General features: G+C 49.5%; 3 non-coding genes across 3 annotated transcripts; all 3 read left to right on the top strand.

Moving 5' to 3' along the window:
- The first annotated feature begins 1,188 nt into the window (after positions 1–1,188).
- Positions 1,189–1,262, top strand: TRNAI-AAU (transfer RNA isoleucine (anticodon AAU)). The gene has a single exon. It is a non-coding gene; the product is annotated as a tRNA-Ile (tRNA).
- Positions 1,263–2,197: 935 nt separating this feature from the next.
- TRNAW-CCA (transfer RNA tryptophan (anticodon CCA)) lies at positions 2,198–2,269 on the top strand. Its single transcript has one exon. It is a non-coding gene; the product is annotated as a tRNA-Trp (tRNA).
- A 4,137-nt stretch (positions 2,270–6,406) lies between these two features.
- On the top strand, positions 6,407–6,478 carry TRNAW-CCA (transfer RNA tryptophan (anticodon CCA)). The gene has a single exon. It is a non-coding gene; the product is annotated as a tRNA-Trp (tRNA).
- The last annotated feature ends 10,475 nt before the right edge of the window (positions 6,479–16,953 follow it).

Below are 16,953 nucleotides of genomic sequence, written 5' to 3'. Positions count from 1 at the left end.
CACAGTTTTACTGTTAGGAAATGCTAAAACTATGGCAGGACATGCTGGTATATATGTCCCAGAGTCCAGTGCACATTTGCAGGTCTCCGGGAAAATGGCACTGGCCATTTTCCCAGGGGTTTTCTGACTTTGCATGTGTGACATGCTGCCGCTCCATTTTCCTGGTGATTTCTACAGCGCAGATGGACCCCTGTCACACAATTCTTTGCTCACCTTTGTGCTGAAGCCTCTTGCCACGTCTCCCGGTGGGCATCTGTCCCACTCTCCCCAGTCACCGAGCCCGCCACCATTTGACACCAGAATGACTGTCCCACAAGCTAGTGAGGCTTCTCGGAGAAGGATGAAGACGGACACCGCAGACCAGCTCAACCTCATGTTCTTCTGCGCAATCAGCCCTAAGGGAAGTGAGCAGGATGTTTGCAGATGGGCACATTTATAACAAATGAAATCCAAAATGTTGGCCCCTAATCAAAAATACAGGTTTGGCGGATTGGGTGAGAGGAAGGACGGCTGCCGGGGAGATACAGAACCTGTTTGATGGGTTGGAAGTAAAGGGGAGTATTGTTAGTAACTTGCCTGTGATTTTCCAGTTCGTGAGCTGCTTATGTCTTGTGAGACTGTATTTACAACATAACCGCTGTATACTGTAGAGCAGAAGTCCTTCTGTACGCACACTAGTGACTCATCGATGGTAAAAGTATTCAACATCGGCTACAAACCATCAATGATTATGAACCATCGATGGTCAATGAGAGTCTAGACTTCCGATGTGGTGACAGGACTCAGCGTTCTGAGGTGAGGACTGTCAGTGCTGCGTGGGGGGGGATAGACAGTGAGGCTGTGGTCAGTGGGAGAGTCGCGCTGTGACCTGGAGAAGGAGCGACTGTCAGCTGTCGACATATGAGGCCCGGAGACGCTGTGAGGCAGAGCAGTCAGCGGGAGATTGGCAGCGGGGACCCGCAGCTGAACTAGAGGTACAGTCACCAGTGGCTGAGGGGTGTACTACCCATAGGCACGGTGACCGGAGTGTCAGGTCCTAGGCGGGGGGGAGGGGGGGGGGGGTCCTACAGGTAAAAGGTAGAAAGTGCTTAAGGTTAAAAGCTATGGGACTGTGAATTGTTCCCCTCCCCATCACACCTAGACCTACACATTGTGACTGATGTGTGACCAGAAGATTGTGAGGCAGCTGGCCGGTTAGCTCAGTTGGTTAGAGCGTGGTGCTAATAACGCCAAGGTCGCTGGTTCGATCCCCGTACGGGCCACATGTGTTTTTTTTTTTAACAGCTCATCCCCCTATCCAGGCAGAAGGATAATGAAAGATGGTAACTTCCATAGAAAGTGAAATTATTTCCCTTAAGAAGTGTCTGTCATATTAGTAACCCGCTGGTATAAGATATTACTGCAGCTGTAACATCAGAGGCGCAATAGATCCTTTTCATACAGTCACTTGTTGTACACATTACCTTGTACTGATGCCTGTTGCCGCGTCTCTGGATTCAATTACACTAGATGGTGTTATAAAGGCATCGCTACCCCCAGCCACAAACAGGGACGCACATCAGTATGTAGTCTCATTACTTGTATAAGAAATGATTTGCATGTTCCACGATAGAACAGTGATTCCGGCTGCACCATCCAGTAGAATCAGGTCAGGTGTGGCTCAGTAGGTCTACATTAAAAAGGTCTACAGTCTTTAGGATGACCCCAAATGGTTAACATGAAAAGGTCGACAGGGTCAAAAGGTAGACGGTAGAAAAATTCCACATGAAAATGGTCGACACAAAAAGGTCAGCACAATTTTTGTTGAATTTCCCCCCCACTTTTTTCCCCAGAAAACCCCCCAAAACATTAGTGTATCGTTTCGCTCGCAACGCTTCGGGCAAGGTGCCTCGTTCTGCTACGCTCGGCACAGGTTACATAATAAAAGGTTATATGCTGAGACTTGTAGTGCCATATGCAGGCGGGCACTCAAAGCACTGAGAATACTAACAGTCAAAATAATGATGATAAACTGTACAATTCACATGGAGCATACGTGAGGCTCTTAGCACATGTTTGCCCAAAATTTCTCGCACATGTACACAAACTGTACAGCAAAAAATAAATACAGTAAAAGAAAAAACAAAGCTGCCCACACGGGGATTGAACCCACAACCTTGGCGTTATTAGCTTATATTCTGATCCATGCGTTGCAAGAGACCTCGTGGCGCAACGGTAGCGCGTCTGACTCCAGATCAGAAGGTTGCGTGTTCAAATCACGTCGGGGTCAGTTGCTTTTTTTATATTATATTGACTGTGTCGTTTGTGCGGTTGTTACAGCCCCCATAGAGAGCTGTCTCACATTTACAATGCCACATTCTGTCCTTTTTATTATTTATTATTTATTTATTAGCAGTTTCTTATATAGCGCAGCATATTCTGTTGCGCTTTACAATTAGAACAATAGTAATAGAACAAAACTGGGTAAAACAGACAGACATAGAGGTAGGAAGGCCATTCTCATACTCAGTAACTACAGTGGGTCCAGTCCATGGATCTTACAGTATGTAATGTCCTGCCAGTCTGACCATATTTTTAAAGCACCAATTATTAAAAGGGCAACACTAATCTGGCCTTACCTTTTAAATGATTGGCGCTTTAAACATATGGGCAAACTCACCAGAATCTCACTAGTATCCTCATCTTACAGGCTAATACATAAGCCCCCATAACTGCATGACTCTGGAATACAGGAGGGCCGACAGCAAAGAAAATACAGCAGAAACGTTTTCACAATCTCCTGTACCCACATCACCCACCTGGTAGGTCCCATCTCCTGGAACCACCTTACCTTCTTGTAAGTACCCATCTCCTGTACCCACATCACCCTCCTGGTAGGTCCCATCTCCTGGAACCACCTTACCTTCTTGTAAGTACCCATCTCCTGTACCCACATCACCCTCCTGGTAGCTCCCATCTCCTGGAACCACCTTACCTTCTTGTAAGTACCCATCTCCTGTACCCACATCACCCTCCTGGTAGGTCCCATCTCCTGGAACCACCTTACCTTCTTGTAAGTACCCATCTCCTGTACCCACATCACCCTCCTGGTAGGTCCCATCTCCTGGAACCACCTTACCTTCTTGTAAGTACCCATCTCCTGTACCCACATCACCCCCCTGGTAGCTTCCATCTCCTGGAACCACCTTACCTTCTTGTAAGTACCCATCTCCTGTACCCACATCACCCTCCTGGTAGGTCCCATCTCCTGGAACCACCTTACCTTCTTGTAAGTACCCATCTCCTGTACCCACATCACCCCCCTGGTAGCTCCCATCTCCTGGAACCACCTTACCTTCTTGTAAGTACCCATCTCCTGTACCCACATCACCCCCCTGGTAGCTTCCATCTCCTGGAACCACCTTACCTTCTTGTAAGTACCCATCTCCTGTACCCACATCACCCCCCTGGTAGGTCCTATCTCCTGGAACCACCTTACCTTCTTGTAAGTACCCATCTCCTGTACCCACATCACCCTCCTGGTAGCTCCCATCTCCTGGAACCACCTTACCTTCTTGTAAGTACCCATCTCCTGTACCCACATCACCCTCCTGGTAACTCCCATCTCCTGGAACCACCTTACCTTCTTGTAAGTACCCATCTCCTGTACCCACATCACCCCCCTGGTAGCTCCCATCTCCTGGAACCACCTTACCTTCTTGTAAGTACCCATCTCCTGTACCCACATCACCCCCCTGGTAGCTCCCATCTCCTGGAACCACCTTACCTTCTTGTAAGTACCCATCTCCTGTACCCACATCACCCTCCTGGTAGCTCCCATCTCCTGGAACCACCTTACCTTCTTGTAAGTACCCATCTCCTGTACCCACATCACCCTCCTGGTAGCTCCCATCTCCTGGAACCACCTTACCTTCTTGTAAGTACCCATCTCCTGTACCCACATCACCCCCCTGGTAGCTCCCATCTCCTGGACCCTCCTCACCATTCTGGCAGTGCCCATAGCAACCAATAAGATTCCAGGTATTATCTTCTAGAAGGTGCTAGATAAATGAGAAGTAGAATCTGATTGGTTGCTATGGGCAACATCCCATCTTAAATAGAACTCCCATCTTAGTAAATTTGGGTTCCGGCTGACTCGCCGACATGAAGAATACAGACAGCGAAAAGACCGACAACAGAAGACAGAAAGACACTAGTTAGACAGTAGTGAGAGACCGACAGTTAAAAGTCAGACAAAGGAAAACCCGACAAGACCAACAGTCCGACAGAACAAAGACCGACAGTTCATAAGTCAGACAATGGTCACATCGACTACCCCTAAACCGACATCGCATAAATCGACAACAAAACAGACCGACAAGTCCTTCATCAGACAAGATTTATACCGAAACACAACAGACCGACAGTATATATGCAGACACACAACAGACCGACAGTATATATGCAGACACACAAAAGACCGACAAAACACAAGTCAGACGTGCATTTGACCGACATGACAAAAACCCGACAGTGCATACATAGACAGTAAAAAAGACCGACAAGTAATCAAACAGACCTCGATAATATCGACAAGTAAAAGACCGACAGTGTATGCATAGACAGGCAAATGATCGACAAATCATAAAACAGGCAGCAATAATACCGACACATAAAAGACCGACATCATATACCTAGACAATACATACATATAAAAGAATAAAATAATACCGGCACGCAAAAGACCGACAGATTATTAGGACAGGGGCCAATATAGACTTCTGAGACTTTCATTTCCCCAAGACTACCCTCCTACATACATGTCGCCGCATACACACCTGTACCCTCAGCTCCAAATAGGTTAGGTGGGGGGACGGTTGTCACCCCAACAGCCCCTCTTCCGTCCATCCCCCCGCGATGTCTGGGCGCCCTGTCCTGGACGCCTCCATCGTCACCCCAGCAACGGCACCATGCCGTCTAACCTCAGACGCGCCTACGCTAACAGCGTTACCCCCGGCGCTACACTCATCCGTGGAACTACAGGTCCCAGCCACGCCTGTCAGCCTTACCGCTACTAAGCCCAAACCATACAGGCCAAAGTCATGAGTGCAAGGCCAAACCCCCCCCACACACACACACCCCTCAGTAGCTATTGCTGGCGACGGGGGGTCGTCCAAGACGAGACGCTATGAGTCCCGTCCACCCGCAATAGCTATTGAGAGCGTTGCGTCCAGGTATGGTGGTGACACCGTGACTGAGTGTACAGGGGTGGTTAGGAGAACTACAAGTCTCAGGACAGATGATAAGGGCCTGTTTCAGAGTAAGAATACTTGTCTAAGAACTGTCTGTTATGTGTAATATTATTTTTTGATAATGAATGTGTGTCGGTCTTATGTGTGTCGGTCTTGTGCTTATCTGACATGTGGCCTATCTGATTTTTTAATGTCTATATATGTTTTGTCGGTCTTTTGTTTGTCGGTCTTGAGCTTATCTGACTGATGTCCTGTCGTACTTTAAAATGTCTATATATGCTTTGTCGGTCTTCAACAGTGTCTGAGTAATACGTATCTAATTGATAATTGTCAGGCTTTTTTAATGTCTGCATACACGCTGTCGATCTTCGAGAGGTCTGTTTACTTTCATTGTCTAAGTTATCTATGTCGAGGTATGATTAATGTCGAACCCTAGTTTGACGGTAAAACTACATTGTCTGTCAATCACTGTCGGACTAATCTTTGTCGGGAAAAATAGATTTGAACCGCTATACCCCAATTTACCCCATAGTCTCACTATTTATATAAAAAATGATTTGCATGTTCCACAATAGAACAATGATTCCGGCTGCACCATCCTGTAGGGTCAGGTCAGGTGTCTGTAGGGTCAGGTCAGGTGTCGTTCAATAGATCTACATTAAACAGGTCTATAGTCAGTAGGTCGACCCCAAATGGTCAACATGAAAAGGTCGACAGGGTCAAAAAGTCAACAGAGTCAAGGTAGAAAGTAGAAAAGTTCCATAGGGTCAAAAGGTTGACATGGAAATGGTCGACACAAAAAGGTCAACACACTTTTTAATGCATCCTCCCCGCCCCACTCTTTTCCCTGAAAAAACCCCCCAAACAATAGTGCGCTGCTGCGCTCGCCAAGCTTCGAGCATGCTGAGACTTGTAGTGCCATATGCAGGAAAATGCAAGTGGACACTCATAGCACTGAGGATACTAACAGTCAAAATAATGATGATAAACTCTACAATTCACATGGCGTATATGTGAGGCTCTTAGCACATGTTTGGCCAAAATTTCTCGCACATGTACACAAACTGTACAGCAAAAAATAAATACAGTGAAAGAAAAAACAAAGCTGCCCACACGGGGATTGAACCCACAACCTTGGCGTTATTAGCTTATATGCGTTTCCAGGCTTTGTAAGGGACCTCGTGGCGCAACGGTAGCGCGTCTGACTCCAGATCAGAAGGTTGCATGTTCAAATCAGGTCGGGGTCAGTTGCAGTTTTTATATTATGTTGTCTGTACTGTTGTTACAGCACCTATAGAGACTAGTGTCACATGTGTAATGTCACATTCTGTCCATTCTCATACTCAGTAAACTACAGTGGGTCCAGTGCCTGTATCTTACAGTATATAATGTCCTGTGAGTCAGACCGTATTTTTAAAGCACCAATTATTAAAAGGGCAAAATCACAAAACGGAAGCTTTCAGCGCTACCCAGCCATGCTCTGTCTTACCTCTGCCGCAAGCCCTGGCGTGCTCCGTCATCTGTGCGGTCTCCTGTCATCCTGCGCGGTCAGCTGCTACGCTGTGGCTCCCCTGTCAGCGCCGATGGATCCGGTGACCTTAGAAAACTGCCTAGGCATCACCACTCCAGAGTTCCCTACAAAACCAGCTATGGACTTCACCATGACAGTTCCTGGTCAGCTGACCTTCCTGGGCCCAATCCGGAATCACTTCCTCGTCAGGTGAATCCATCAGCCAGTCAGCAGAGAGCAGGAGGCATAAATTCCAAGCCCCAGCACAGGTAAGCTGTCAGTGCTTTGTTGTCTCTCAGTCTGTGTAGAGCTCCTGAATCTCCAGCTATAATTGACTAAGGCCCTCATTCCGGGTTGTTCGCTCGCTAGCTACTTTTAGCAGAAATGCAAATACAAAGCTGCCGCCCTCTGGGAGTGTATTTTAGCATAGCAGAATTGCTGACGAAAGATTATCAATTCTGCTATTAAGTATTTCCTTGCAGTTTCTGAGTAGCTCCAGACCTACTCCTAGACTGCGATCACCTCAGTCCGTTTAGCTCCTGGTTTGACATCACAAACACGCCCAGCGTCCGGCCAGCCACTCCCCCGTTTCTCCAACCACTCCTGCGTTTTTACCTGACACGCCTGCGTTTTTTAGCACACTCCCTGAAAACGGACAGTTACTGCCCAGAAACACCCACTTCCTGTCAATCACACTACGATCAGCAGAGCGATTGAAAAGCTTTGTTCGCCCATGAGTAAAATAGCATAGTTTTGTGTAAAATTGCTTAGCGCGTGCGCCCTGCTGTGCATATGCATGCGCAGAACTGCCGGATTTTAGCCTATTAGTAATTCTGCTAAAAATAGCAGTGAGCAAACAACTCGGAATGACCACCTAAGTACTAATCCTATCTCAGTACTAGCTGACTCCCTGGCTGCTCTTAATGGGCCATACCATTATTTCTCTAACGTCCTAGTGGATGCTGGGGACTCCGTAAGGACCATGGGGATAGACGGGCTCCGCAGGAGACATGGGCACTTTAAGAAAGAATTTAGATCCTGGTGTGCACTGGCTCCTCCCTCTATGCCCCTCCTCCAGACCTCAGTTTGATACTGTGCCCAGACGAGCTGGGTGCTGTTCAGTGAGCTCTCCTGAGTTTGCTGATAGAAAGTATTTTGTTAGGTTTTTTATTTTCAGGGAGATCTGCTGGCAACAGACTCTCTGCATCGTGGGACAGAGGGTAGAGAAGCAGCCCTACTATCTGAAGCTAGGTCCTGCATCTTAGGCTACTGGACATCATTAGCTCCAGAGGGATCGGTACACAGGATCTCACCCTCGCCGTCCGGTCCCAGAGCCGCGCCGCCGCCCCCCTCGCAGAGCCGGAAGACAGAAGCCGGGTGAGTATGAGAAGCAAAGAAGACTTCACAGGCGGCAGAAGACTTCGAGATCTTCACGGGAGGTAACGCACAGCACTGCAGCTGTGCGCCATTGCTCCACACACCTACACATACTCCGGTCACTGTAAGGGTGCAGGGCGCAGGGGGGGCGCCATGGGCAGCATTTGGGACCTCATATGGCAAAAATAAACATATATACAGCTGGGCACTGTATATATGTAAGAGCCCCCGCCAGAAAATACAATTTAAGCGGGACAGAAGCCCGCCTCCGAGGGGGCGGGGTTTCTCCCTCAGCACTCACCAGCGCCATTTTTTCTCCACAGCACCGCTGAGAGGAAGCTCCCCAGGCTCTCCCCTGCAGATACACGGTAGGAGAGGGTTGGAAAGAGAGGGGGGGCACATAATTAGGCGCAAAAACTATACTTACAGCAGCTACTGGGTTAACATTAAGTTACTGTGTTATTCCTGGGATTTATAGCGCTGGGGGGTGTGCTGGCATACTCTCTCTCTGTCTCTCCAAAGGGCCTGGTGGGGGAACTGTCTCCAGAAAGAGCATTCCCTGTGTGTGGTGTGTTGGTACGCTTGTGTCGACATGTCTGATGAGTAAGGCTATGTGGGAGAGGAGCGGGAGCAAATGAATGTGGTGTCTCCGCCGACGGCGCCGACACCTGATTGGATGGATATATTTGTCGAAGGTTTTAACTGAGAATGTTAATTCCTTGCATAAAAGATTTGACAAGGCTGAGGCATTGGGACAGTCAGGGTCTCAACCCGTGCCTGACCCTATGTTGCAGGGACCGTCAGGGTCTCAAAAGCGTCCACTATCCCAAATTTTTGACACAGATACCGACACGGATTCTGACTCCAGTGTCGATTACGATGATGCAAAGTTACAGCCAAAATTGGCTAAGTCTCTTCGATATATGATTATAGCAATAAAAGAGGTTTTGCACATCACAGAGGAAACCCCTGTCCCGGACAAGAGGGTGCTTATGTATAAGGGAAAGAAGCCTGAGGTAACCTTTCCCCCCTCACACGAACTGAATGAGTTATGTGAAAAGGCTTGGGAATCTCCAGATAAAAAACTGCAGATTTCCAAACGGATTCTTATGGAGTATCCTTTCCCGCCAACGGACAGGTTACGATGGGAATCTTCCCCTAGGGTGGACAAAGCTTTAACACGCTTATCCAAGAAGGTGGCCCTGCCGTCACAGGATACGACTACCCTCAAAGATGCTGCTGATCGCAAGCAGGAGGTTACCCTGAAGTCCATTTATACACATTCGGGTACCTTACTAAGACCGGCAATCGCGTCGGCCTGGGTGTGTAGTGCTGTAGCAGCATGGACGGATACCTTATCTGAGGAGATTGATACCCTAGATAAGGATACTGTATTATTGACCCTGGGGCATATTAAAGACGCTGTCCTATATATGAGAGATGCTCAAAGAGACATTAGTCTTCTGGGTTCTAGAATAAACGCTATGTCGATTTCTGCCAGAAGAGTCCTGTGGACTCGGCAATGGACAGGTGATGCCGACTCAAAGAGGCATATGGAGGTTTTACCTTACAGGGGTGAGGAATTGTTCGGGGAGGGTCTCTCGGACCTGGTCTCCACAGCTACAGCTGGAAAGTCAAATTTTTTGCCTTATATTCCCTCACAGCCTAAGAGAGCACCGCATTATCAAATGCAGTCCTTTCGATCACATAGAAACAAGAAAGTCTGAGGTGCGTCCTTTCTTGCCAGAGGTAGAGGCAGAGGAAAGAAGCTGCACAACACAGCTAGTTCCCAGGAACAGAAGTCCTCCCCGGCCTCTACGAAATCCACCGCATGACGCTGGGGATCCAATGGCGGGGCTGGGCCCGGTGGGGGCACGTCTTCGAAATTTCAGCCACATGTGGGTTCACTCCCAGGTGGATCCCTGGGTAATAGAAATTGTGTCTCAGGGCTACAAGCTGGAATACAAAGAGATGCCCCCTCACCGATATTTCAAATCGGCCCTACCAGCTTCCCCCCAAGAGAGGGAAATAGTGTTAAAAGTAGTGATGTGCACCGGACATTTATCGGGTTTTGTGTTTTGGTTTTGGATTCGGTTCCGCGGCCGTGTTTTGGATTCGGACGCCTTTTGGCAAAACCTCCCTGAAATTTTTTTGTCAGATTCGGGTGTGTTTTGGATTCGGGTGTTTTATTACAAAAACCCCTCAAAAACAGCTTAAATCATAGAATTTGGGGGTCATTTTGATCCCATAGTATTATTAACCTCAATAACCATAATTTCCACTCATTTTCAGTCTATTCTGAACACCTCACACCTCACAATATTATTTTTAGTCCTAAAATTTGCACCAAGGTCGCTGGATGACTAAGCTAAGCGACCCAAGTGGCCGACACAAACACCTGGCCCATCTAGGAGTGGCACTGCAGTGTCAGACAGGATGGCACTTCAAAAAAATAGTCCCCAAACGGCACATGATGCAAAGAAAAAAAGAGGTGCACCAAGGTCGCTGGATGGCTAAGCTAAGCGACACAAGTGGCCGACACAAGGAGTGTCACTGCAGTGTCAGGCAGGATGGCACTTCAAAAAAATAGTCCCAAAACAGCATATGATGCAAAGAAAAATGAAAGAAAAAAAGAAGTGCAAGATGGAATTGTCCTTGGGCCCTCCCACCCACCCTTATGTTCAGAGGCGTAACTAGGGTTTTTGGAGCCCAGGGCAAGATGTAAAATGGCGCCCCCCCCAAAAAAAAAAAACATAGCAAAAGAAGTATGTGCGCGCGCCTAAGGCGAGAGCTGCAAAAAAAATGGGCGTGGGCACACACCAGAAGGGGTGTGGCCGCGCTCCAGAAGGGGTGTGGTCACTGAAAATGGCCCACAGTGCCAGTTACATTGCCCCACAGTGCCAGATACAATGCCCCACAGTGCCAGTTACATTGCCCCACAGTGCCAGATACAATGCCCCACAGTGCCAGTTACATTGCCCCACAGTGCCAGATACAATGCCCCACAGTGCCAGTTATATTGCCCCCCAGTGCCAGATACAATGCCCCACTGTGCCGGATACATGCCCCACAGTGCCAGTTACATTGCCCCACAGTGCCAGATACAATGCCCCACAGTGCCAGATACATGCCCCACAGTGCCAGATACAATGCCCCACAGTGCCAGATACAATGCCCCACAGTGCCAGTTACATTGCCACACAGTGCCAGATACAATGCCCCACAGTGCCAGTTACATTGCCCCCCAGTGCCAGATACATGCCCCACAGTGCCAGTTACAATGCCCCACAGTGCCAGATACATGACCCACAGTGCCAGTTACATTGCCCCACAGTGCCAGTTACATTGCCCCACAGTGCCGTATACAATGCCCCACAGTGCCAGATACATGCCCCACAGTGCCAGTTACATTGCCCCACAGTGCCAGTTACATTGCCCCACAGTGCCAGATACAATGCCCCACAGTGCCAGTTACATGCCCCACAGTGCCAGTTACATGCCCCACAATGCTGGTTACATTGCCCCACAGTGCCAGTTACATGCCCCACAGTGCCAGTTACATGCCCCACAATGCCAGTTACATTGCCCCACAGTGCCAGTTACATGCCCCACAGTGCCAGGCCCCACTCAGTGCCAGTTAAATATGCCCCATTTGGTGCCAGATACTTACCCCACTGTGCCGCCAAGCCCGCCGCCCCCCCCCCCCCCCGTCACTCGCCGCTTGCTCTCTGTGATGGGAGGAGAGCGCAGCGCAGCGCCTCTCCTTCCCCTCACCGCTCCAGGTCTCCGGCGGCGGTCTGGCGCCGGTTCGCTAGCCAATCAGAGCTCGTGGACCGGCAACCTATCAGGAGCCGGTCCGCAAGCTCTGATTGGCTAGCGCCGGAGACCGGACACAGCAGCGCTGAGCAGCGCTGCTAGTACTGGCAGCGGCGGTGAGGGGAGGGAGAGACGCTGCGCTCTCCTCCCCTCACATTTAGGGTTGACGGGGGCAAGTGGGGCATGATGCCCTGGTCGCCGGCGGCGCCCCCCTCTCCTGGGCCTGCCAAGGCGCCCAGGGCACGTAGCCCACTCGCCCTACCCTAGATACGCCTCTGCTTATGTTGTATAAACAGGACATGCACACTTTAACAAACCCATCATTTCAGCGACAGGGTCTGCCACACGACTGTGGCTGAAATGACTGGTTGGTTTGGGCCCCCACCAAAAAAGAAGCAATCAATCTCTCCTTGCACAAACTGGCTCTATAGAGGCAAGATGTCCACCTCCTCCTCATCGTCCGATTCCTCACCCCTTTCACTGTGTACATCCCCCTCCTCACAGATTATTAATTCGTCCCCACTGGAATCCACCATCTCAGGTCCCTGTGTACTTTCTGGAGGCAATTGCTGGTGAATGTCTCCACGGAGGAATTGATTATAATTCATTTTGATGAACATCATCTTCTCCACATTTTCTGGAAGTAACCTCGTACGCCGATTGCTGACAAGGTGAGTGGCTGCACTAAACACTCTTTCAGAGTACACACTGGAGGGTGGGCAACTTAGGTAAAATAAAGCCAGTTTCTGCAAGGGCCTCCAAATTGCCTCTTTTTCCTGCCAGTATACCTACGGACTGTCTGACGTGCCTACTTGGATGCGGTCACTCATATAATCCTCCACCATTCTTTCAATGGTGAGGGAATCATATGCAGTGACAGTAGACGACATGTCAGTAATCGTTGGCAGGTCCTTCAGTCCGGACCAGATGTCAGCACTCGCTCCAGACTGCCCTGCATCACCGCCAGCGGGTGGGCTCGGAATTCTTAGCCTTTTCCTCGCACCCCCAGCTGCGGGAGAATGTGAAGGAGGAGCTGTTGACGGGTCACGTTCCGCTTGACTTGACAATTTTCTCACCAGCAGGTCTTTGAACCTCTGCAGACTTGTGTCTGCCGGAAAGAGAGATACAACATAGGTTTTAAATCTAGGATCGAGCACTGTGGCCAAAATGTAGTGCTCTGATTTCAACAGATTGACCACCCGTGAATCCTGGTTAAGCGAATTAAGGGCTCCATCCACAAGTCCCACATGCCTAGCGGAATCGCTCTGTTTTAGCTCCTCCTTCAATGTCTCCAGCTTCTTCTGCAAAAGCCTGATGAGGGGAATGACCTGACTCAGGCTGGCAGTGTCTGAACTGACTTCACGTGTGGCAAGTTCAAAGGGTTGCAGAACCTTGCACAACGTTGAAATCATTCTCCACTGCACTTGAGACAGGTGCATTCCACCTCCTTTGCCTATATCGTGGGCAGATGTATAGGCTTGAATGGCCTTTTGCTGCTCCTCCATCCTCTGAAGCATATAGAGGGTTGAATTCCACCTCGTTACCACCTCTTGCTTCAGATGATGGCAGGGCAGGTTCAGGAATGTTTGGTGGTGCTCCAGTCTTCGGCATGCGGTGGCTGAATGCCGAAAGTGGCCCGCAATTCTTCGGGCCACCGACAGCATCTCTTGCACGCCCCTGTCGTTTTTTAAATAATTCTGCACCACCAAATTCAATGTATGTGTAAAACATGGGACGTGCTGGAATTTGCCCAGATGTAATGCACGCACAATATTGCTGGCGTTGTCCGATGCCACAAATCCCCAGGAGAGTCCAATTGGGGTAAGCCATTCCGCGATGATCTTCCTCAGTTGCCGTAAGAGGTTTTCAGCTGTGTGCGTATTCTGGAAAGCGGTGATATAAAGCGTAGCCTGCCTAGGAAAGAGTTGGCGTTTGCGAGATGCTGCTACTGGTGCCGCCGCTGCTGTTCTTGCGGCGGGAGTCCATACATCTACCCAGTGGGCTGTCACAGTCATATAGTCCTGAGCCTGCCCTGCTCCACTTGTCCACATGTCCGTGGTTAAGTGGACATTGGGTACAACTGCATTTTTTAGGACACTGGTGAGTCTTTTTCTGAGGTCTGTGTACATTTTCGGTATCGCCTGCCTAGAGAAGTGGAACCTAGATGCAGGGGCGGAACTACTGGCGGGGCAGGCAGTGCATTGCACTGGGGCCCCGCCCCACTCAAGGGCCCACAGCCGCCGGCCGGCATTACATGAATGAGTCACAATGACTCATTGTATGTCATGCCGCAGCCGCACACCAGCGCTCCCGTGACCCGCCCGTCATAAGGAACGATTCTGGCCACCCGCACACGAAGGAGGGAGGAGGGTCCGTCCCTCCCTCCCTCATATACAAACAGGTCACAGTCTCTCAGTGAAGGAGAGAGCCGCAGCAGTGCTTTGTTACTGGTGGAGGCGCTGCTGCTGCTGCTCCTCTGCTTCACTATAGGCTGTCTCTGAGAACAGCCTATAGGGAAGCAGAGGGGCAGCAGCAGCAGCAGCGCCTCCACCAGTAACACAGCGCTGCTGCGGCTCCCTCCTTCACCTCCCTCCTCCTTCTTCTCTACTGCCCGGGAAGCTGCACCGAGGAGCCTGAGCCAACAGAGAGGGTAAGTATAATTCTTTCTTTCTTTCTTTCTTTCTTTCTTTCTTTCTTTCTTTCTTTCTTTCTTTCTTTCTTTCTTTCTTTCTTTCTTTCTTTCTTTCTTTCTTTCTGTCTCTTTCTTTTTTTATTTGTTGGGACTGCCTGCCGCAATGTGTAAAAAGGGGGGACTGCCTGCCGCTATGTATAAAAATGGGGAATCTGCCTGCCGCAATGTAAAAAATGGGGAATCTGCCTGCCGCAATGTAAAAATGGGGAATCTGCCTGCCGCAATGTGTAAAAATGGGGAATCTGCCTGCCGCAATGTAAAAATGGGGAATCTGCCTGCCGCAATGTGTAAAAATGGGGAATCTGCCTGCCGCTATGTATAAAAATGGGGAATCTGCCTGCCGCTATGTATAAAAATGGGGAATCTGCCTGCCGCTATGTGTAAAAAGGTAGAATCTGCCTGCCGTAATGTGTAAAAAGGGCACGCTATCTGCCGTTATGTGTAAAAGTGTATGGTGTCTGCCGTAATGTGTAAAATGGGGACGCTGTCTGCCGTAATGTGTAAAATGGGGACGCTGTCTGCCGTAATGTGTAAAAAGTGCACGCTGTCTGCCGCTATGTGTAACGAGGGCACGCTGTCTGCCGCTATGTGTAACGAGGGCACGCTGTCTGCCATTGTGTAAAAAGTGTATGCTGTCTGCCGCTATGTGTAACGAGGGCACGCTGTCTGCCGTTATGTGTAAAAAGTGCACACTGTCTGCCGTTATGTGTAAAAAGGGGAATCTGTTCGCTGTAAGGAGTAAAAGGGTCTCTACCTGGTGTAGTGGTGCTACTGTGCGGCGTAATTTGAAGAATGGAGACTACTGTGCACCGTTTTATGAATTGGTATTATTTTGTGGACACACCCCTTCCCCACGAAGCCACGCCACTATGTATTTTTGCGCGCGCCTACGGCGCGCACTGCCCATGGGGTGGACTTGGATGGGATGGGGGGGGGGGGGGGCCCAAAGCATTTTGTTGCACCTGGGCCCACCGCTTGCTTGTTCCGCCACTGCCTAGATGGTATTTGGTACCGGGGACACAGTACCTCAATCAAGTCTGTAGTTGCCTGTGAATTAACGGTGGATAACGGAAACACGTTTCTCACCGCCCAGGCTGCCAAGGCCTGAGTTATCCACTTTGCAGCAGGATGACTGCTGTGATATTTCATCTTCCTTGCAAAGGACTGTTGGACAGTCAATTGCTTACTGGAAGTAGTACAAGTGGTCTTCCGACTTCCCCTCTGGGATGACGATCGACTCCCAGCATCAACAACAGCAGCGCCAGCAGCAGTAGGCGTTACACTCAAGGATGCATCGGAGGAATCCCAGGCAGGAGAGGACTCATCAGACTTGACAGTGACATGGCCTGCAGGACTATTGGCTTTCCTGTGTAAGGAGGAAATTGACACTGAGGGAGTTGGTGGTGTGGTTTGCAGGAGCTTGGTTACAAGAGGAAGGGATTTAGTGGTCAGTGGACTGCTTCCGCTGTCATCCAAAGTTTTTGAACTTGTCACTGACTTATGAGGAATGTGCTGCAGGTGACATATAAGGGAGGATGTTCCGAGGTGGTTAACGTCCTTACCCCTACTTATTACAGCTTGACAAAGGCAACACACGGCTTGACACCTGTTGTCCGCATTTGTGTTAAAATAATTCCACACCGAAGAAGTGATTTTTTTGTAATTTGACCAGGCATGTCAATGGCCATATTCGTCCCACGGACAACAGGTGTCTCCCCGGGTGCCTGACTTAAACAAACCACCTCACCATCAGTATCCTCCTTGTCAATTTCCTCCTCAGCGCCAGCAACACCCATATCCTCATCCTAGTGTACTTCGACAGTGACATCTTCAATTTGACAATCAGGAACTGGACTGTGGGTGCTCCTTCCAGCACTTGCAGGGGGCGTGCAACTGGTGGAAGGCGCCACCTCTTCCCGTCCAGTGTTGGGAAGGTCAGGCATCGCAGCCGACACAATTGGACTCTCCTTGGGGATTTGTGATTTAGAAGAACGCACAGTTCTTTGCTGTGCTTTTGCCAGCTTAAGTCTTTTCATTTTTCTAGCGAGAGGATGAGTGCTTCCATCCTCATGTGAAGCTGAACCACTAGCCATGAACATAGGCCAGGGCCTCAGCCGTTCCTTGCCACTCCGTGTCGTAAATGGCATATTGGCAAGTTTACGCTTCTCCTCAGACGCTTTTAATTTTGATTTTTGGGTAATTTTACTGAACTTTTGTGTTTTGGATTTTACATGCTCTCTACTATGACATTGGGCATCGGCCTTGGCAGACGACGTTGATGGCATTTCATCGTCTCGGCCATGACTAGTGGCAGCAGCTTCAGCACG

Source organism: Pseudophryne corroboree, chromosome 6 (assembly GCF_028390025.1).
Source record: "Pseudophryne corroboree isolate aPseCor3 chromosome 6, aPseCor3.hap2, whole genome shotgun sequence".
NCBI classification, from domain to species: domain Eukaryota; kingdom Metazoa; phylum Chordata; class Amphibia; order Anura; family Myobatrachidae; genus Pseudophryne; species Pseudophryne corroboree.
The sequence above is the reverse complement of the archived record's forward strand: the minus strand, read 5'-3'. Positions and strand labels throughout refer to the sequence as shown.